The sequence below is a fragment of the Acinonyx jubatus genome, chromosome E1 (genome assembly GCF_027475565.1).
Source record: "Acinonyx jubatus isolate Ajub_Pintada_27869175 chromosome E1, VMU_Ajub_asm_v1.0, whole genome shotgun sequence".
Taxonomy (NCBI): Eukaryota; Metazoa; Chordata; class Mammalia; order Carnivora; family Felidae; genus Acinonyx; species Acinonyx jubatus.
The window spans coordinates 35094732-35118174 of NC_069397.1; the positions used below are offsets into that span (position 1 = coordinate 35094732).

At 41.2% G+C, this 23443-nt stretch overlaps 1 protein-coding gene across 2 annotated transcripts in view; it reads left to right on the forward strand.

The window, feature by feature from the left end:
* The first annotated feature begins 210 nt into the window (after positions 1-210).
* The window catches only part of SPOP (speckle type BTB/POZ protein), a 66624-nt gene continuing 43391 nt past the window's right edge, over positions 211-23443 (forward strand). Inside the window, exon 1 of one of the 2 annotated variants that reach the window (XM_027034034.2) lies at positions 211-400. The gene's annotated coding sequence lies outside the window, so the exon portion shown is untranslated. The remainder of the gene's footprint in view (positions 401-23443) is intronic. The other variant, XM_027034035.2, reaches the window with a different exon arrangement.

Consider the following 23443-nt stretch of genomic DNA (forward strand, 5'->3'; position numbering starts at 1 on the left):
CCGAGTTCCCGCCTCTTTCTTGTCAGGCCCCTCCTCCTCAGAGTCCCCCCTCCCCACCCCCGCCCCCCGGCCCTGGGGGAGACGTCGGGACGCATGCGCAAGAGGGGAGGTAGGCGGAGTCTTGAGGAAGAGGGAGGAGGGGCAGGAGAACGCAGGGAGGGGAGAAGAGGGGCGGAGGCCGCGCGGGGTGGGGCCCGGCGGGTACGCGCTCGCTGCGTCGACGTGCTGACGCCATGACGCCCCGGCCGGTGTGTGTCGGTGTGTGTGTGTGTGTGTGAGTGTGCGCGCTCCGAGTGTGTGTGTATTTGTGTATCGGCGGTCCCGCAGGTCCCGGATGTTGCGGACAGTATGAAGCGAGCGCAGGGGGACGGGGACCAGCAGCTGTCGCCGCCGCTCTCAGGTGAGTGGGGGGAGGAGAGTCAAGGGAGAGGGTTGTCCTGTCGGAGTGGGGGGGGCGCCTCCCTTAAGAGGTGACTGACCCCCACTACCCCCCCCCCCCCCCGCCACACATATACTCTTCTCTGTCCCATATCCCACATCCTGGGTTACGTGGCCTGGGAATGCCAGAGCCTAATCAGCCGTTCCTTCTCCCAATCCCAAGCATTCAGGAGACACAAACGCGCCCCCTGCCTTCAGCCCCCCCCCCCATCATTTTCCCAGCCCCATCCCCCTTGCCAAATAGTGAGCTGTCGCCTGCGGCGAGATGGGTGACTGCGCATGCGCGAGTGTGAACGAGCTAGGGGTGCTTGCTGGCTGCCCCCGGGGCGCATGCGCATCGCAGTGTTGCAGGGACCTGCGGGATAAAGAGCCCCTTGACCATGCGCCCGCCTCTTTCCCAGGCAGTGGGCTGCCCGCTAGTGAGCCTGTTGCTCCTATCCGGAAGGGAGAGTGTAAATGATTCGAGGGACTTACTGACAAAGCACTATTCGCATCTGGTGTTGCCCTAGGGACTCCCAGGCTACAAACGCCTTCCAGAGCCAACCGTGCCCCACGCTGACCTTTCTTTGGAAACTGTCACTGCAACTTCTAGTTCCAGCATTGCTTCCCCCCTCCCCCCCCCCCCCCCCCATCGTCATGTTGTACCTGTAATACAAACATCCCCTGAACTTACCAGTAGGTGCCTCAACCCATTCAGTTATTCTGGCGGGGGATTTTGATAGCCTTTTTTAGGAGGACTAAGGGTCACAGAAAAGAAAGTAAGGGTGACTGCCTTTTAGCAAAATTCTTAATTATCTTCATAGAACTAGATAAAGATAGAGATAAAGAGAACACCATGTAAGGGTTAGAGCAATAACTGTAAATCAAGACATCAGGGTTCTCTCATCTCTAGCCCTCCCAGTTCGTGTGACCTATTTGCCTCTTTTTTTTTTTTTTTTTTGGTATAAGATCTTCCTTTAAAAAAAAAAAAAGGATCTTCCTTAGCGCTTTCGTTTTAGCTGTACATTATTGATGTTCTGTGAACACCACATGAAAACAAAAGTGATCGGAACCTACTAGTGGACGATAACTTACCGAGCGGAGGTTTTAACTTGAAGCAGTGGGAGTGATAGTTCTTGCACATTCGCAAAAACAAAGAGCAACATAAAACAAGGAACTCAGGAATATTTCAGTGATCTAGGACCTAGGTTTTCGGTTGGCAGATTCTTCATGGCCCTTCATTTGGCTTCATTTGCTGCCGTGTTGCCACTCTTGGCTACTTTGCTGCTGCTCACCTTTGCCCTCAGAACAGGGCGAGGAAATGGTAAACTCTTAAAAGTAGAAGGTTTGCTGAGTAGCATTGAAATGAATAGCTGACTTGTTGGGAGGGGGCAGCTTTTTTGTGTTTTCTCAGTTACCTTTGCCAACCCTGTTTCCTATCTGGATAACGGGATGGACGGGCTATGTTAGTAAGCCTTATTTTCTATTTTCGTTCCTTTGTTTTCTTTCTTTGGTATTCTGTCAAGGCTTTTTTCAGCTGCCATTCTTAACTGCAGGACCTTATGTTTTGGGGCCTCAGTGTGTATATATTTTTTCACTTCTCCTTTTAACTCTGGCCTTTGCATGGTTCAGTTGTCTTTTGTGCTGTTTTCTGTTGCCATCGTTACAGTGAGACCCAAGGGACGACACAGAGGAAGCGCAGGAATTTGGGGGGCATAACTCATCCTGTTTCCAGGAAAGAGCTGGAGACTCATCTTCTATTTCTTGTGTGAAGAATGAGGGGTGTAAGTTCTTGTGATCGCTCCACACTTAGGGTGAGGGTGGTTGTTTGCATTGGCACTTTGGTGACTTCCGTCAGAGCTCTTCATAGTGGTTAGTGTACTGGGAGATGTTCGATGTCGTCTGTGTCCCGACTTGCATCAGGTTTTGGTAAAAACCTTGAAACAAAACTATGGGGGTAGTTGGTAGGTATCCATCTCTCAGGAGGCGTCTGTCCTCTCTGATGCTTTGTTTTTATCTGGAAACATTTCATCTGGTTGAATTTACTGAAGCCCTGTTTAACATTTTTGTGGAATGAAGGCATGATTGCTCTTAGGATTAAGAGGAGCATCATTAATTAATTTGCATTGGTGCAGAGCCGTGTTTCCAAATGCTATGTAAAATGGGTAACGTACACATGAAACGAAACTCAAAAGGTACATAGAGGGTGAAGAATCTTCCTTCTCCTGCCCTCTTTTCATCTGTCTAGTTAAACTCACCCCCCCCCCCCCAAGGAAACTGTTGTTACCTGTGTCTTGTTTACCCTTCCAGAGATAGTCATGGCTTTCAAAAGCATACACAACTATGTACTGTTTGAAGTTCCTGATTTTATTTACTGTTTTACACAAATGGTAAGACACTATAGCCATTATTCTGCATTTTGCTTTTTTTACCTTGTATATCTTGGCCATCATTCCATAGAGCAATAGAGTACCTCTTCCGTTTTGAAAGATGACAGATACTCCCTTGTATAGATGTACCATCATTCGGTCAGCTCTTACTGTTGGATACTTAGGCTGTTTCCAGGGCTACAGTTAATTCTTTGTATGTGCTTTTTGTGTACATGGGTATCTTTTGGGTGAATTCCTAGCAGAAGTGCTGGATCAGAGGATATATGCATTTTTAATGTTGTTAGATACTGCTGAATGACTCACCATAGAGGTTGTACGAATTTATATTCCTGCCAGCAGTGAGTCTGCCTCTTTCCTCACCAGCACTGTTATCAACATTTTTTTTTTCCTTTGTGCAGTCTTTTAGCTAAGATTTCAAGTTCATCATGTAGCTTGTTAAGCCTTATTACTCCCAGGAGTTGTGGATACATAACCGTGGCCGTTTTTGCAGACGGGAGTGGCCGGGGAAGATATTGTTCGACTGAAGAGTCAGGTCATGAGAATAAAGTCATGTGCCTGGATAACACGGCATGTCCATGACACCGCTTGGAGGACATGTACAACCTCTGCTTCCTTTCATTCTTAGGTGCTGGTTTCTTTTTGCAAAATCCTGTAAGCCCATACGTGATGTTCCATGATCTTTTGATAGCTCTGACTCAAAATTGTTTGTAGAGGCGAACTGCCATTGTGTTGAGGAATTGAAAAGCTAACCCAGTTAGTTAAAGGTACTTTACCAAGTGCCTTCACAAAATACCGGTACTAACACTTTGTTTTTAACTGTTGGTTTATTTTTGAAAGCGGGAGGGGAAGGGGCAGAGGAGGAGGGAGAGAGAATCCCAAGCAGGCTTCTCGCTGTCAGCGCAGAGCCCGACGCGGGGCTCAAACTCCCAAACCGTGAGATCATGATGTGAGCTGAAACCCAGAGTCGGACGCTCAACCGACTGAGCTGCCCTGCCGCCCCGGGTACTGGTACTTTTTAGAAGTCTGCTGATTGCAGATACTTCACTGTGAGCTGTGAGGAAATAGAAGCGAATTTAAAAATGTCTGTGCCTGAAGGAGCTCATAGTCTTGGAAAATCAAATCTACTAAGTATGTGAAATAGTAAGGGAACAGTTAGAATGGGAACAGTAATACACTGTGTTCCATGTTGAGAGGACTTTGTAAAAGAGCCATTGATTAGAGGAGAATTCCTTTGGGAGGCCTTCCTGGAGGAAGCGCATTTTGAGCCCTCTCCCTCCCCTCCTTTTACAACCGTTTATGTAAAAAAATTTACACGTACAGAAAAAGTCAAAGAATAGTACAATGATCACCTTTATACTTATTATACCCTAGATTCCACAGTTCATTTTGCTGTATTGGCTTTATGTATGTGTGTGCATGTGCCTTTATATATATAATATATAAATTTTTATTTTGCAGATATCATGACATCCTAATACTTCTGTACTTTAAATGCTTTAGATGCATTTTCTTAAGGAGATCGTTTACTTAATTGTTCTTAAGATACATTGTCACAGATAAGGCAATAAACGGTAATTTCCTAAAACCATCTAATACCCAGTTAATGTTTAGATTTTCCTGGTTGTCTTGAAGATGACGCTTTTTAGCTGTTGGTGTTTTTTTCTGCAAACACGTATCTTTAGTCTTTTTACATCTCCAGTAGTTTGTTTACAAGCTACAAGAAATTGCCTTTGTGAAGAGACCAGGCCATTTCCTGTGATTGTTTCCTCACAGTTTCATTTAATTTGCGCCTTTATCATGTATTTCCTACAAACTGGCATTGAAGTCTAAGACGTGGTTAGATGCATATTAAACACATTGGGTAAGAATTCTTCGTAGGTGTTGCTCTGTACCTCATATTAGGTCATGATAAGAGAAACATAATGTCATAATATTGCATTATTAATGATGCTGAGTTTATTTTATCATTTCTTTAAGGTGATAAATACCAGATCTCCAGTGTAGACATTTTTTCCCCTTTGTAGTTAGTCATCTGTAGAGTGATATTTTGGAGCCATACTGTTCCACTTCTCTGGCAGTCTTTCACTAAATGATAATGATCCTTGTTTGGACCAGTTACTTCTTTGGTTGCTGCAAAATGCTGATTTTCTCATTCTATTCCTTTTACATTGATTAGCCTTCAATCTTTCCCTCAGCAGTTAGAAATAATTCTAGTTTCTACCAAAAATTAGGTAAATTCTTATTTCCCTTTAACAGTTTTCTGAGTAACAAGGTGGTATAATAATCACCTCTAATGGTGGCAAGTGATTTGTTTCTTTTTCTAGCTTTCTTTACTCTAGTATCATTATACATGCATGGACTTTAATTTATTTCTACATGTTACTGACAATTATAGACATTTCTTGGAGCTCAAAATGTTCCCTATTCGCCCTGTGGGAACCTTTTAAGCTTGGTGGATGAGTGCCTCCTTGCCCTCTAGTCCAAGAAGTTCCTGCCTCACTTTGTGTTTTCCCTGTCCCAGTTGTGGAGCCCTCATCTTCTGTGTGCGTGCGTGTGCGCGCACGTGTTTATGTGATATACACATGTGTGTGTATATACACACCCATATATAGGATACATGTATCTCACATTTTCTTCCCTTCTGTTATGTTGTTCATCTCCCTATAGAGCTTCTGAAGCCAAAATCTAAAAACTGCAGATGCCTTTCTTTTACTACAATGCACCTAGTGTTTGAATCACTTCTGTGCCACTGACATTGCTGGATTCTGGCTCTTAGACCTTTGTCTTGAATGCACTTTGTGAAAAACAGGTAGTACCTCTGAAGACCGCATTTCTTCTCCCCACCTCCCCAGTATAAGGTTAGCCGTAGCAGAGACTGGGGATTTCTTCTCCGATGAGCAACCGTGCTTTTTCCCCCCGAGATGAAAGGTACACGAAATGGAACTTAGAGACCGAAATTGTACTTGCGAGCTTTCTTGGAGATGTGGGGTTTTGAGTGTCCCATAAAAGCATCTTTGTGTAGATATACACAAGTATGTGTTTGTCTTTCCTCCCTCTTCCTCATTTATACGTTCCTCTGCACAGTTGGAGCGTTATGTAAGATTATGCTGTGATGGCATATTTTTTTTCATTATCACTAGATTTTCATCATAAAAAAAAGGAATGAGACAAATTGTCCTTAATTAGGGAAATTTTTCAGTTAGGCCATGAACCCTGATATCTAGCTGTTTTAACTCAAGGTCTGCAACAGCACTGAATCCTGTGGATTTCTGTCATGTAGTGTAGACTCAGGAGAAATGTTGGTACATCCACAGTGTTTTCTTAAAATCCATCACCCTTGGGGCGCCTGGGTGGCGCAGTCGGTTAAGTGTCCGACTTCAGCCAGGTCACGATCTCGCGGTCCGTGAGTTCGAGCCCCGCGTCGGGCTCTGGGCTGATGGCTCAGAGCCTGGAGCCTGTTTCCGATTCTGTGTCTCCCTCTCTCTCTGCCCCTCCCCTGTTCATGCTCTGTCTCTCTCTGTCCCCAAAATAAATAAAAAACGTTGAAAAAAAATTAAAAAAAAAATCCATCACCCTAATGAAGATTAATACAAACAAGAGATACAGTAGAGCTGCATTCTAAAGCTGGTTTTAGGGGCTGGACTAATTCCTGCCTTAGCAGAAAATGCTTTATTAGACTCTTACCATGTGGCAGTATTTTGAGTCATCTTACTGATTTCAAGTCACTCAAAGGCTGGCAATAACAGTATTCTGATATTTATCTGAAATCCTTTCCCTTTTTTTTTTTTTTAAACCATCTTGTCGTATTTACTTCCAGACTTAATAAGGTTATTCTCAACCTGGTTTCGTAACAATACTGGCCCCATATTAAATTCTGGTCGTGTATTCAGGGAAGCGCACCTGTTCCTTGTGTTTGTTTTCGGGCACGGTGAATCACTCTGAAAGGCTACACTGACACGTTTGCTGCTAAGATCCAGTGGCTTCTTTTACTTTTGTTTTTGACAAGCTTCCATCATAGGAAAAAGGATTCTAAAGTATAGCCTCTTCAGGAAACGCTTGGGCCTTCATTCTTACAGCTGTAGTCATGTTTTAATAGAATTGGCAAGAGTTGCCCGGCTGCTCTGTGTGGCAGAGCTGGTCATGCTGCTTTGGGAGAGCCGGATGCAGACAGACCTCAGACTGGGAGTTAAATGTTCAGACAGTAACCCTTACTTGCCCGGGAAGACCTTTATTCCTGACTGTTGCTGTCTTTCCTTTTTCTTTATATGTTTGTTTATTTATTTTGAGAGAGAGAGTGCACATGTGCATGCAGGGGAGGGGCAGAGAGAGACGAGCGAGGGAGAATCCCAAGCAGGCTTTGAGCTGTCAGCGCAGAGCCCGACATGGGGCTCGATCTCACAGACTACGAAATCATGACTTGAGCCAAAATCAAGAGTTGGATGCCTCACCGACTGAACCACCCAGGCGTCCCTTGACTCTCTCTCTCTGAGCTTGGCACAGATCTTCCTGCTGTGGCACCAGCGAAATTAAAGAAGGGCTTGCAGTTCTCTGAAAGCCTCTAATCCCTCTTGTCTGTTGCACCTGTCTGTCTGCCTGAAAAAAAGTATATGTCATCATTCATCTTAATTTGAGATTTACATAATTTTTGGTATTTAGAGACAGGTTCTACTTTCTGCTTCTGTCATTTTGACTACTTTAGATACTTCATATGAGTAGAATCACGTAGTATTTGTCCTCTCGCATCGGCTTATTTCCCTTAGCATGGTGTGCTCCAAGGTTCGTCCACGTAGTGGCACGTGTGAGAATTTCCTTCCTTGTTGGGGCTGAATAATCCTCCGTCGTACGCATATGCCACATTTTGTTCGTTCATTTATCTGTCAGCGTTCACTTGCGTTCCTTCCGCCTTTTGGCCACTGTGAATCGTGCTGCCGTGAACACGGGTGTCCGGATGTCTCTGAGATTCTGCTTTCAGTCCTTCTGGGTATATACCCAGAAATGGAGCTGCTGAATCGTATGGTAATTCTATGTTTAATTTCTTGGAGGAACTGCCATACTGCTTAATATAGGGGCTGCACCATTTTGCATCCTTACCAACAGGGCACAGAGGGTTCCCGTGTCTCTACATCCTCACCAACTCTTATTATCTTCTGGGGTGTTTTTGATCGTAGCCGTCCTAAGGGTATGTTTAAATTTTTTTAACTTAATTTTATCCTTTATCGAAACTAAGTTTTAAATTTTAGCAGAGTCAGATTTATTATGTTTTTCCTTTAGCATGTGTGTTTTTTGTGTCTTAAAGGAGGCATCCTCCCCTCTACTGAGATAACACTTAGATCCTGTATTTTCTTCTAAAAGTTTTAAAGTTTCACATTTAGGTTTCTAATCCACCCAGAATTTATTTTGATGTTCGGTGTGAAGCAGGGATCTAATTTTTTTTTTTTTTCCATATGGATAACCCTGCAGGAGGGATTTAACTTTTTTTTTCCATGGGGATAACCCAGTACCTTAGCATCATTTATTGAATAGTCATGTCTGCTCCTTACTACTTTGTAATGCCACTTCCGTGCTTCTAATAATATGATGGTTTGTGTCTGCATTCCTTATTCTGTAACATCGGTCTGTTTGCGTATCTTGCACTACAAGATTTATTGTTCATATTTAGTCTCCCCGTCTTGTTCTTTTTCTGTTCATCAGCCTCCTTGAAAAACCCTGTCAGGTTGGTGTATTTTAATGAAGCCATTTGCTGTCTAAAATACATTGACATAATATATAATAGCCTTCTCCAAAAAGAAAAAAAGAGAAAACAAAAAAACAAACAAACAAAAAAAAACCCAAGCCATCCTTAATCTAGCAGGTGACCATTAAGCTGTCTCTTGTTCTGAATGAGCCTATAATTTCCATTCAAATTTTTGTTTTGTTGGAGTGATTTTCATTTTTGTAAAGGCACATGATTTTCAAATGGAGGGAACCTTGTTATAATTTGGTGTCTCAGATAAGAACACCAAATAAAACACTCTTGGTAACAGTACTGAAGTTCTGTGGTGTTAAGGCTTTCTTGAGCATAAGGAAAAGAAACCTATTTAAAATAACAAGTGAAAGACTTAACCAAAGGAAATAGTTGTCGTAGAATCCAAGGAAAAGCTGAACCACAAGACCTCAGAAGGGGCGGGAACCAAAACTGTTCCAAGGACTTCAGCAAGAAGAATGAATGGACTCTAGTGTTCTTCCGTAAGTAGACCTCAGTATCCGTGAGGCTTAATTCAGATTCCTGAATGATGTCTGATTTGGTCAGTCTAAGGCATGAGTTTCCTTGGGCCAGATGCCTGCCCCAGGTTCGACTCTGGTTGAGGATCGGGGAGGGAAGATTTGGTACAAACGGCAGTTTTGGAGGTGGCCGGAATCAGAGACAAGATTCTCTTAGGGCAGTGTTTGCCTAACTTTTTAGTTGCAAGGTTCTATACTTTAAAGAATTTCTGAGGATCCCAAGAGCTTTTGTTTATGTGGTTTATATCTATTGATATTTACCAAACTAGAAATTAAAATTAAAAACTTTTTTAAAAGTTGCTTAAAAAAATCTATTTCACGTTAGCATCAATAATATATTTTTATGAAAAATGACTTCAAAAAATTAGAAGAGTGGTTTTTTTTACACTTTTGCAAATCTCCTAAATACTGCCTTAACAGAAGATAGATTTTCATATCTACTTGTGTATTTTCAATCTGATGTGATATTTTTTTTTAATGTTTATTTTTGAGAGAGAGAGAGAACGAGCACACATGTGGGAGGGGCAGAGAAGGAGGGAGACAGAGGATCTGAATTAGGCTGTGTGCTGAGAGCAGAGAGCCTCACGTAGGGCTTAAACTCATGAACCGTGAGATCATGAGCTGAGCCAAAGTCGGGCGCTTAGGCAACTGAGCCACCCAGGCACCCCATGATTGATAGTTTTCATTGAAGTATTTGAAGAAAATATAATCACAGGGGATAAATAGTTGGAAAAGGGAGGAGTATTTGCAGACGGTTGTGTATATTCTCTGATACTACACCAAAACTTGACAATTGGTAGTTTCTTATCAGTTAAGTTGTAGTGTGGAATCTGAAATCATTGATGTTACTGTTATACTAAAACCCACTGGTCTGTCTTGCCCTTTGAATGGGTTTTTTACCCATTCATGATTTGATAATATGCATTGGTTGTTTGGGAAATCCTGATTGACTGAGTTAAGCGGGTTTTCTAGATGACACATTTCATAATGCGGTATTAAAAAAAAAAAAAACCACATTGCTTAGTATCACCACCCATCTCATTAGAAAAGTCTGTAAGTATTGGGAATCTGTCCTGCAGCTACAAGATTTCCAAAATTCTAACTTTTGAGTAAAAGCTCGGAACTTCATCGAGAAAATTTGTTGCTTCATCAAGAGCATTCTTAAGTGAAATTGACTTAAAAAAACCCAGCAGTACGTGATGGGGAAAGACACGTGACTCTAGTACAGTTTGATGCCGCTGTTAACCTTGATTTATGCTAAAGCACCAGTAGTTTTGCCCATTGTTGATTTTGTACCACCAGTGCAAATGTCAGTGCAGTGAAAAAGGCAAACAATTTCTTAAGTATTATGAAAATTGTTTCAATTTCCTGGACTTCTTGAAAGGGACCTCCAGGGATCCATGGACTCCATTTTGGGAACCACAGCCTTATGAGAGCATGTGCGTAGGGAAACGAAGGCCTGTTGCTCAAAGTACAAGTGTTTCATGGTAGAATTTTACTGCATTGCTACCGCTGTTACTTATCATTTAATACGGTGCAGAAATGAATAGAGTACTTTAAAAGATCATAAAAAGTTTCAGATTTCTTACTGAACAGAAATGTTTCCCTAGTAATTACGATTTTCAAACAGAGTTTAAGGTACTCAGATTTTCAGGCAGATATTCTTTCAAGTATGTGATAATCTGAGGGTAACCCGTTTTAATGTAGCTTATGGAATTTATGTCCTTATAGTAGCACATGCAGCTTAACATTTTTTTTCAAGCAGTTGAATACATTACAAAATCTCAGAGCCAAAGATTGCACTTGGGAAGATCTTGCCTTTTCAGAAAAGGCATAGAAGGGGAGGTTAAGGCTGGGAATCTGCCATTCCAGCTTTATATCTTTTGGTTATTAAAGATCTTGCTAAAGAAAACCTCCCTCCCCCGCCTCCCCCCCACCCCCATTTAAATATGTTTTTTGATAGAGAAGGGAACAGTGGTGTTAAATGACTTCATTTCCACAACTATCTATTGAATGACTCTAAACAAAAGCTTTTATAAAACGTGGGAAAGGGGTATGTTCTGAAATGAGTGAGGAATTGAACCAGTATACCTATTTTGGTGTTTAGAAGAGGAAGGGGTCATGCATTTGGGGAAGTTGGGGTGGGAGTCAGGACTGTCTTTGTGAAGGTTACCTTTGAGCTGGGTTTTGAAGGGTCGGTATTTTGAAGGCTGGAATTTTGATTGGCAGAGATGGGAAGGGAATTCGGGCAGAAGGAAGGTCATGGGCAAAAGTGCGGAGGTGAGGAAATGCAGTGTTTGTTGTTATAGGGTGTGTACTGGCGATAATGAACGGTGCAGTGTAGCTGAAGCAAAAAAAGAGGCCTGAGATAATAGGAGATAAGGTAGGAAAGAAATTGGCCCAGAACAAAGAAGGTCTTCTACTAAGTCTGGGCAGTTAGGCGTTAATGTGGTAAGCGATGGAGAGACTTTGAAAGTTTTTGATTGAATAATAACACAATCAGAGTGTACTTTAAGAAAATGTGTTCAACCTCATTCATTTATTAATTCATTCATTGACTTTTTGAAATTGTTCCTCTGTGCCACTTAAACATGAAAAACAGTGTATGTCACTGTGAACCAGACAGAAAATCCCTTTTCTCGTGGAATTTCCCATCTAGGAAAGGAGCTTCAACAAATAAACACAAATGTAATTACAAATTACTGTAAATGTTAATGAAGGAAAGGAATAAATTACTATTGAGAAATAGTGGGGTACTTCAGGTTAGGAATCTGGGAAGGCCTTGCTGAGGAAGTTAACTATTAACCGAGTCTCTCTCCCCTCTGCCAAATGCTGTTGTAGGAACTGGGGATATACAGATATATAAGGAACAAAACAGACAAAAGTCCCGGCTCTCACAAAGTGCCTATTCAAGCAGCAAATAAGATGAAATATATGTTAGAAGGCAGTACGTCCCAAGGAGGGAAATGAAACCCAAGAAGGAGATACGGCATACTGGGGTGGGCACGGGGGTTACAGTTTTAGGTGGAATGGCCATGGGATGTCTCACTAAAGCACTACAAAGGTAATATTTGAGCACCTATCTGTAGAAGGTGAAGGAGTGAAGCAGAGCTCCAGACGGAGGGCATAGCAAAAGCAGAAGCCCTGAGGAATGACGTGCCTGGCCTGTTCAAGAAACCAGCAAGGCCAGTGTGGCTGGAGTTAAGTGAGCCAGGGAGAAAGTGGTAGACACGGAGTCAGAGGTTAGTGGGAGCCCACAACCTACAGAGCAGTGGTTCTCACCCATAGCTGCATGTTGGAACTACCTGAGGAGCTTGTAAGAATCCTGGTGCCCAGGCTGCAGCATGCACCACTTAAATAAGAATCTTTGCAGGCGGGACTCGGTGGCAGAGGCACTGGAGAAAAGTAGATGGATTTGAGAAGTATGTTAAAGAATCCGTTTAATTATAGATTGAATGTGGGGGTTGAGGAAGAAGAGTGTCAAGAATGACTCCCAGCTTTCTGGCTCAAGCAGTTGGATGTGTAGAGGTGCCACTTAACTGGGATGGGAGTGGGAGATAAGAATGGGAGGGGTAGGTGTGGGATTTGGAGGGAAGATCAGAAATCAGGAATTCAATTTTAGACATGTTAAATTTGAGATGCGATTGAGGCTAAGTATAAATATGTTAAGTAGGCAGATAGACGAGTGGGGCTTGAAGTGAAGTCAGAACTTGAGGTAATAAATTTGTAAATCATCTGCTTATGATGGTCTTAAAAGTATCTAAATGACATCACATAGGATAGGTTTGATGGAAAGAACTGGAGGTGTGGAAACTGGTTAGCCTGTTCCAGCAATCTGAACAGGGATTGGTGCTCGTGTGAACTAGGATTGTGGTGAAGGGAAGAGAAGAGAAAGTTGGAGATTTGAGGCCCTGGGAGCCTGTGAGGAGTGGGGGTGGACAGTAGGCCAGGAATGCAAGACAGCTTTGAGATATCAAGCCTGGATGAATGATCGGTCTGTTAGCAGATATAAAATAGTCAGGAAGAGCTGCTTTGGAAAAAAAGATCGTGTTTGGCTTTGCATGTATTGACATTTAGGGGAGGCTGCCTAGCAGGCAGGCAGTTGAATCTATTGCACTGGGTTTTCGAAGAGCAGGTGAGGTTTGAAAGATACATCTAGGTCTCATTTATATGAAATTGATTCACCGTGGGAGCGGCAAACTTTATGAAAATAAACACCCAGAGTCTTTATCATAACCTGTTAGGTCCTCTGTGATACGGTTCCTGCCTGTTTCTTGTATAGTACTTTCCTTTGTTTACCGTGATCAAGCTGCACTGGCTTGCTTTGTATTTTTCCGGTATATCCAGCTAAGTCCTCCTTCAGGGCTTTTGCATTTTCTCATCTTGATTCTTCTTTTCCACTTGGTAGAGGGAAGAAGAGTTTAGAGAAAAAAACTTCAGAAGTTGGTATCTGGGGAGCAGAGAATATTCCAGGAGATCCTTGCCTCGGTGTGAGAGTGTGGATGAGCATTTGAAGTAGAACGGCTGTGGGAGCCATTGAAGTTGAAATTCTGTCAACACAAAGACCCCGAGTCTCATGTTGGTCTTAGTGTACCTCCGCACTCAAATCAAATTGGGTTGAGGCTCAGCCAGTGGTAGCTTCCCTCCACCTCGGTGGTCTGATGATGGTGTGGTGGTGGTGATGGTTGACCTTTGGAATATAAACTTGACCTGATGCTGACTCGACTCATGCCGTCCTGTCACCGCTTACAGAAATGCCCTCTGCATAGGTGAGAAACTTCCTCCAGTGGAAGCTATTGGTAAATTGTTTCAGAAACTTTTGGCTTGAAGAAACAACATGAAAACAGCAGGGAAGTTAATTGCGTGTCGACTTGGATGCATTGTTAGGGACCGCTTCTCTTCATGAGCTGGTGTGTCGCTCCTTAAGTGGTGGTGATCGCAGTAACTGTGAGTAATGCACCACGCACACAAATCCTTAAAAAGGCGTGTGTAATTTCAAAACCTGTAGTGTATTTTTATTTAGAATAAAAAGCTTTGCCTTTTCTGATTATAAAATAATGGGGAAAATATAAAAAATAGAAAGAAAATTTTAAAAATTTCATGTCGCTAAAAATCTTAAAAAATTTGTTTTTGTTTTTTTTGTTTTGAGAGAATGAAAAAGGCTGGGAGGAGGAGCAGAGAGAGAGGGAGAGAAAGAATCTTAAGCTGGCTCCACGCTCAGCACAGAGCCTGACACAGAGCGCAGTCTCGTGACTGTGAGATCATGACCTGAGCCAAAGTCTAGAGTTGGATGCTTAACTGACTGAGCCACCCAGAGCCCCAAAAGTGATCTTTTAAAACTCCGCAGAATTCTTCTAGACAGAGTTTTGTTATATGAATGCACCATATTTGGCCAATTCCCTAATGAACTTCCTTTTTCTCTAGCTTTTGCTTATAAATTGTGCTATGATGAGCATCCTTATACATAAATACTTATACACTGATCAGATTGATTCGTGAGGATGGATTCTGGAAGTGGAAGCAGAATTGCTGTGCTAAAGGGTATGCAAGCTTCCACTTTTTTCCTAGTTAGTCTTTAGATATTTTTAGTTGGAGAGATATTTAGACATATTAGAGGACATTTAAAAATCTATTTTATTGGGGCGCCTGGGTGGCTCAGTTGGTTAGGTGACCGACTTTGGCTCAGGTCATGATCTCACAGTTTGTGAGTTCCAGCCCCGCGTCGGGCTTTGTGCTGACAGCTCAGAGCCTGGAGCCTGCTTCGGATTCTGTGACTTGCTCTCTCTCTCCCCCTCCCCTGCTCACGCTCTGTGTCTCTGTCTCTCAATAATAAATAAACATTAAAAAAAAATTTTTTTTAATCTATTTTATTATTCTGTCAGCCATTTCCCCCTTTCCATCTGATAAGCTGTTTTGTTTTGTGTTGTAACTACCTATTCTTAGGTCTCGCTAGACCTACCTAAAGAGAATTTGGGGGTAGGGAAGGACATACATGTAGAAGAATTAAAATACTTGGCATCCCACATTAATTATCAGGTTCTAAGTAACCCCCCTTAACTACCAAGAAAGTGACAATAAGTATGATAGGAATTCAGAGGGAGCTGAGGTGATCAGGAAATGCTTAAAGGCAAGGCAGAACTTGACCTGGATCCAGAAGGGTAATATTTAAATAGGAGGTAGAAGAACATTCCTGGCTTTCAGAAGAGTATGACCAGATATGAGGAAGGCACACGATTGTGTGTATGAGCTGACACATGGGCTTGCAGTCTAACTGATAGACTAATTGGAGAGAAGCGTTCGTGTTGTGGTGTCGTGGAGGGGCTTGTATGGGAATTAAGTTATATCCCAGAGGACCAATTTTATTCTCAGCACATCTGAAATTACTCAGTATGGAACTGTCAGATAAAGCAGATACACAGATATGGCCCAACTTGAATGCATTAAAGTCTCTTTTTTTTATTTTAATTTTTTAATGTCTATTTTTGTGTATGAGAGAGAGACAGAGTGCGAGCAGGGAAGGGGCAGAGAGAGAGCAAGCCACAGAATCTGAAGTAGGCTCCAGGCTCTGAGCTGTAAGCACAGAGCTTGGCGCGGGGCTGAAACTCACAAACTATGAGACCGTGACCTGAGCCGAAGTTGACTGAGCCATCCAGGCACCCCTAAACTCTCTTTCTTACAAGAAGCATAGGAGAAGATTATTTATTTATGTAAGTGAATTATTTAAATAATGAACTTTCTATAGATCTTAAAAGTTCTTATAATAAAAAAATGTTTTTGTAACTGTGTGATGATGGATGTTAACTAACCTTATTGTGGTGATCATTTTGCAGTATTACACATACATTAAATCATTAGGTTGTACACCTAAAGTTAATACAATGTTACATGTCAATTATATCATAAACAAACTTCCCAGTACTTAAATATTTATTATGTAGTTTCACAGAAGAGTGGCAACTTTCATGGATCTCAGTTTCTTCTATAAAATCAGAGGTGTTTTTTTTTAATTTTTTTTCTTAATGTTTTTATTTATTTTTGAGACAGAGAGAGAACATGAGCAGGGAAGGGGCAGAGAGAGAGGGAGACACAGAATCGGAAGCAGGCTCCAGGCTCTGAGCCATCAGCACAGAGCCCGATGCGGGGCTCGAACTCACAGACTGTGAGGTCATGACCTGAGCCAAAGTTGGACGCTCAACCAACTGAGCCACCCAGGCGCCCCTATAAAATCAGAGTTTTTAGACAAGGTGCTCGCTGAAGTACTTTCTGGTGCTGAGATTGCTATATAACCTTTCAAGAATACCTTGATTTTATGAAATAAATTGGCCTGCTGTGTGGCTGATACCTTCTAGCTCCTTAGGCACAATAATGCACCCCCACATCTGTGAGAGCAAAAGTCTTTGATTGGATGATTGTCTCCTGGCTTCCCAGGTCTAGAATGATTCACCTTTGGAAATTCAGTTGTTCTCACTTTTTATTTCTAAATGACACGTAGAGATTTTCATTTGAAAGAATTTTATGGCTAAGATTGAGCTTCAAGAGGATGCTGTGAGGTTGAGAGGAATTATTGTAATAGTCAGTTTTAAATTATCTTCCTGTAAATTATCCGTAGGGATTTATTTCATGCTGGCTTCCTCCTTTTATTTTGAATTCACTCCCATGATGACTTAAATGTATGGCTATGCTATGTAAATACATTTTATTATTAGTTTAGACCAGATACAATTTTGGATATGAATCTATAGGAAAAATTACATAATGCATTCCAAAGTAAAATGTTAAGGATTTCTTTTTTACTCTCTGTTTTGAATTTCTTATACCACTTTTTATCTCCTTTTGTGTGGATAATTGAGAACTGACTAGGACTTTTTAAACTCAGAGACTTTCTGTTTAAAGTACACATCATTGGGGTGCCTGGGTGGCTCAGTCAGTCAAACATCCGACTCTTGATCTCAGCTCAGTTCTTGATCTCAGGGTCATGAGTTCAAGCCCCGTGTTGGGTTCTGCACAGGGCATGGAGCCTACTTAAAAAAAAAAAGTAAAGTGCACAATCATCACAGGGTGATTGATGTATGGAAGTGTTGAATCACTGTATTGTATACCTGAACCTAGTATGACTGTATATGAACTAACTGGAATTAAACAAAAACTTAAAGCGTACAGTGAGGTTCACAACTGATTCGTGACATACTTTAAGTGTCTCCCACCTAGCATCACATTCTTTTCACTAAGCTGTGCTACCTTGGACCAAAACATCTTTTAGAGAGACTCAAGGTAAACTGTCATAAGCTGACCACATAGCTCTTCTGACAAGCATTCTCAGGATGCTTTTAACATGATGCAGCCTTCAGAATTCAGGATGCATTCTGCAGTTTTGCAAGTAAACTGATCAGTGTCACCAGAGTTGATTGATCTCCGGGAGGAGTGGCTAAATGATCTCACACGGGGCTGACACATAAACCAGAATGCCATTTTATTAATGTACATTGAGGGGCGGTCTTTTCTGTGACCTAGAAAAACATGTGACTGCTCAGTCCATTCTCCTTCTAGTGTCAGGGTATTAATAGTAAAAACTAATAATCACTAATGTTTACTGCACGCTTATTATGTCTCAGGCACTGCTCCAAGCATTATACATGTAAGTAAATCATCTGATCTTCATAATAACCTTATGAAGGAAGTATTCTTACCTGTATTTTACAGGTGAGGAGTCTGGGGCACAGAGGGTTTTTTTTTGTTTGTTTTTGTTTTTGTTTTAGTAACTCGCCTGAGATCATACAATTGGTAACTACTCTGTTGTACTAAGCAAAAGGTCACTTGGTAAGCATAGAATCTTAGCAAAGGGAAGTAAAAATCCTTGAGGGAGGGCCATTTTATCTGGATCATGATATATTCACTCCTTCCTTTTTCAAACGTTTATTAAGCACTACTGTTTGCTGGGCACTACTTTGACACCAGGCTTATCAAGGTGAATATAACAGTTAAGTGCTACCCTCCTGGGACTCCAGTTTGGTGGGAAAGACAGATAATTACAGCAGCAAGAGATTTACACATTGAGAGACAGGAGCGTTTAAATCCTACTTGGAGAGATTAGAATAGATGTTACAAAGGTGAAGTAAAGGCAGAATGGGTAGAGGAAACAGTTTATGCAAAGATGTTGTGCCAAACACAAGCTTACTTCGCAGGAATGAAACAAGAAAGCATTGCATTAATTAAGGTAATTATGTCTTGAACTAATCCAGCTGTTCATTGTGGGGATTAAGAGAAACAGATGAGTTTGAAATATATTTCTGAGGTAAAATTGACAAGACATGGTGATTGACTAAATTAGGGCGTGGGGAGTGGAGGTGGGGGGGTAGTGAGAAAGAGTGGGGAGTTAAGGCTAACTCCTCTATATCTAGTTTGAGTACTTGGGTGAATGGTAGGATCACTGAAGACAATCAGGTTTTTGGAGGGGAGGATGGGCTTCTGTTTTGGACTTGCTGAGTTTGAGATGCCTATGAGATGGGCATCTGATGTCTAGGAGCAGGAAGCTGGTTTGCAGTAGAGAAGAGAGACGCATATACATGGTGGCTGAAGCCATGGGAATTAATAAATTGGGGGCAGTTACAGTGATCTGGATTGGCTAGAAGGCAAGAGCAAAAGTGGAGAAGGGCCAGTATTTCTCTGTTTTCAGTAAATCCTTATTTAAGTTTTTAGGTCCTGTTTTGTCTGCTTTTGACTTGGTAGAGATCTTGTCTTTTGAAGTAAGTGCTCTCAATAACTCTTTTATTTATGGTTGTTGTCTTACAGTTTATACAAAACCTGTTTTGTATTTTTATTGCAGTGATGCTTACATGTGAATTTTGTCAAAATTTACAAAGTACGAACAAAAAAAAAAGTGTATCCAGAGTTTGGATCCTTTTAAAAGGATCTGGTTAGAACTTTTTATAATCCCAAAACCTCATTTTAACAAGTTTCTCAAATTTTATCACCAGTGCCTTAACCAAGCTCACAAATAGTAAGATGGGTGGATTTAAATTTATTCATTCTCCTCTTACTTGATTATCACTACTTGAAGGCAGAGAGGTAAGAAAGGATCTGAAAAGTCTACAAACTGGATAGTGAGCACGGTACTGACTCCAGTCTCCCCTGCCCCCATACATTGTTAATGATTTCACTATAAATATCTGTGGTGTTTAAAAAAAATAATTAAAAGTGTTTTCTTTTCAAAGAAAAGAAAGTTTTATTCATCTCCTTCAAGTATTGTAGGAATTGAAATAGAGGTCATAATTTCATTCTAGAATAAGTAAGAGAACAGTATCCTCTTAATTTGCCAACTATAACATAAAGATATTTTGAATTAGCGAACTTAACATCAGTTGTGAAAAGTTAAGAGTGTATAGACATATGAGACATTTAGAGAAGTGATTGGGTTAGTTATAAATTATGTGGAAGTCTCAACGACATTGGACATGAGATTTTGGTAATTTATTCACCAATAGCAACATAAGACACCTCCCTTTCTCCACTGGTCGGTGCCTTGACTACTGTGCCTTGTATAGTGTTCATTAAAAACTGATACAATGAAAAAAAAAACCCAGACTGCTTACTTTTGGAAGTTATTTGCATTACATGATCTGATTGGATAAACTTTTGTGCCAAGTATGGGAAGCAACCAATAAATATGTACTTTGGTTACCAGACTGTCTGTAGCCAGTCATAAGCCATTGCTTTCTTTATGTCATAGTAGTTTGCCATTTAACATAGCAACTCAACCAAATACTGCTTCAGTTTGTTCTTGACAGTATGTGCAAGCTCAGTATTAAATTGAATGTCTTTGGATTTGATTTTTGGATTAGTTTCAAGTAGTCATTTGTTTTTCTGTGCTTGATTCATTGCCACTTAATACCAGTCTCAAATCCAAGAAACATATTCTTGTGTGTCTTGGAAATAGTAGATTGCCGTGGAGGATGTAGTTATTTTGTCTCAGTATGAGATCTGCCTCTTTAATTATGTGATTAGAATATTTGCTTTTGTTTGGTTTATAGTTTTTATTTGAAAGCTCTTAACCTTAAATTTTTATCTCCTAATCTGTGGACTTCAGTCTGGTAGATGGGACATTGAACTCCATTAGGTGGAATTTGCCAACACCTGGAAGACTTTAATTTTTCTACAGCTGCAGTCTTAAAGGGCCTACCCAAATCACATGCCCACAGGTAAGGGCTTCTTTATCAGTAGTAGAATTTGCGGACCTCTCGCCGGATTTTTTGATAGTATCATAGGCAGGACCCTTGCCAGATAACCCTTGTATTTGACCTTGTGGTTCCATTTAGTTCAGCTCCCCTTCCCTTTCCCAGTTGATGCCTTGTTGGATACCTGGAGCTACCTGCTCTGAGTCCAGTGTCTGGAGTTGGGCCCCATTGAGCATTTTGTAGTGTAGTCAGAGCAAGGGCTGGGAAAACCACCCTCTTTTTTTTTTTAAACCCTCATTTTGAAAAGGATGCTTCTGGCCCTCAGCGTAGGAGGTGCTGGCCTTGGTTAGTTTTGTGTGGGGGTGTATGTAAGGTTGGCCTTGATTTTGAGTGCTTCCGATTGATGCTTAAGATGGTAAAGTTTTGTGTGGTTCTCGTTAGTGTTCCCCTGAAAGTATAGAAACTGGGGGCAATTTTCTTGAGAGATTCAGTGTTGGGTGTGGTGGTTTTATTGGGTGAGGAAAGAATGTATTGAGAATTATCTCATAGTAGGTGTTCCTAAATTGTATTTCCTGAGTTCTTATAAAAGTAGAGGGAGCTCCTGCTGAATACAAAACATACTACATTAGATATACTACATTTCCCTGATTCTAGAATAGAAACGGGGTTTTTTTTTTCACATTTCAGTGGGTTTTTTTTAAGGTTTTATTCTTGAGGGAGAGAGAGGAGAGGGAGAGAATACGAGCAGGGGAGGGGCAGAGAAGAGGAAACAGAGGATCCGAAATGGGCTCCACACTGACAGCACAGAGCCCAATGTGAGGCTCAAACTCACGAACTGTGAGATCATGACCTGAGCCGAAATTGGACGCTTAACTGACTGAGCCACCCAGGTGCCCCAAGTATTTTTTGTTTTTCCCCCTAGATGTGATAGCATACCATAATTGAAGATGTAATGCTTATAATAACAAATTATAAGAAAGTAAAATGAGAACTTTTGTATATATTTATTTTGTTTTAGAAACTTATGTACCCTCCCCCCCCCACACACACATTTCGAGAGTTGCCTGGTGTCCACATGGTCCTTTGCAAATACTTTCTATTAAACTGCAGATGATGATTTTCAAAGTGGGTGAATACTTTAAAAATACACCAAGAGTTGCTTCCTATGTGCTTTATTAACAGTTTTATCACCTGTGGAATCAATACTATCCCATTTAATTCATAGGGACTCTTTGCCAGTGACAAAGATAAGGAACTAAACTGATCTCACTGTTTTCATAAGCCTCTCTGGGTGAAAGTAGCCAGGTTATATGTGAAGGAATTTAGCCGCACGTTATTAAATCCACATCCTGGTCTAAGAACTGGCTGTCCTTGGGATTCATAGACTCTGTAGTGTGAGTTGCTCACCTACTCTCCTTTTGTTCCCTACCCCAAATTTATTTTCTATCAGTATCTTCTTACCCAGGCATCTCAAGGAAATAGCACTTAAATCTTATAAACAAACAAGTACCACATACCATGTTTGCTATATTTTTGGCTGAAGTTTGTCCACTTAATTCATAAAAGGTATTTCTGACTTTTTTTTTTTTTTTTGTAGTCTCACTGACTCTTCTGCTTAAAGGTTTGTTTATGTCTTTCTGTTTGTATCAAGTGGGTAGATGCTCAAAGGTACAAGCAATTCAGCAATCACTCAGGGAGCGTGTATATGAGTAAAATATTTGTAGGGCAGGGTGGTAATGTCTATCAAAATAAACAGTGTACAGGCTCTTGGGCTTGCTTGCACATATGTTCAGATACACCTATTTGCTGGATGGTTTGCTGCAGAAAACACCTGGAAACCACACATCAGAGTACGTTGTAATTCTTTGCAACCTTTAGAAAGAATAGGTCTGTGTGTACCTCCAGGGAGTGTGAGAGAGAGAGAGAGAGAGAGAGAGAGAGAGAGAGAGAGAGTGTGTGTGTGTGTGTGTGTGTGTGTGTGTGTTTGGTACATGCCCTTTTTTTGGTTTTGTCCATTTTTTTGGTTTTGTTTCTAAAGCTACAGAACAATGGTTGTCTTTAGGCTTTGGAAAAGGAAATTGGGTGTTTGGAAGGAAACTTTTACTTTTCATCTATAGCTTCTTACAGCTTCTGAATTATTTGTTTTACATATATGTATATCTTTTAGTTTTCAGAAAGCATATATGAAGAGAAGCAGATATCATTTTAACATTATTTCCAAAGGGCATAGAACCTGCACTCTAAAAGGGACCTTGGGTGGGGGGGGGGGGGTGCCTGGGTGGCTCAGTCGGTTGAGCATCCGGCTTCCGCTCAGGTCATGATCTCGCAGTCTGTGAGTTCGAGCCCTGCGTCGGGCTCTGTGCTGACAGCTCAGAGCCTGGAGCCTGCTTCGGATTCTGTGACTCCCTTTCTCTGCCTCTTCCCCACTCATGCTCTGTCTCTCTCTGTCTCTCAAAAATGAAGAAACGTTAAAAAAAAAATTAAAAGGAACCTTGGACAGTCATCCTTAATTTAAGGACTAGAAAACACAAATTTAGGGAAGCATGAGCAAAGCCTGCACTAGAATTCAGGTCCCAAGGACAGCAGAAGCTTATGAATATATTGACTTGTTCTATTCTTATTCTATTTATTTAACTGATGTCCATTTCTCATTGTGAAGAATTGATTTTGGAAGCCCTAATAAAATGCTGACCTTTGTAAGATAGTTCTTAAAATAACTACCTCTGGCAGTAAAGAAAAAGTGTAGTGGTAGCTTACCCACATTTTGTAACTTTGGAGACCCGATTCCTTAAAAGTTAATTTATACATTCTGTAAGTTTTTAATATTTGATTGAATTGGTGTTTAGAGTCCAAAGTTTCCCTTTTTAAATTTTTTTTTTTTAATTTAGAGAGAGAGGGAGAGAGAGAGAGAGAGAGAGAGAGAGAGAGAGAGAGAGAGAGAGAGAGAGAGAATCTCAAGCAGGCCATACTCAGCACAGAGCCCGACACAGGGCTCAATCTCATGACCGTGAGATCACGACCTGGGCTGAAACCAAGAATCGGACACTTAACCAGCTGAGCTACACCGGTCCCCCGAAGGCTTCCCTTTTTGATTTGAATACTTAGCTGACACTTCTAGATTCTTAAAATTGATTTCACTGAGTTTTCATTCCATCTGGTATCTAGGGGTGAATAAATGGAGAAATAATTTTTGTGACTTCAAAA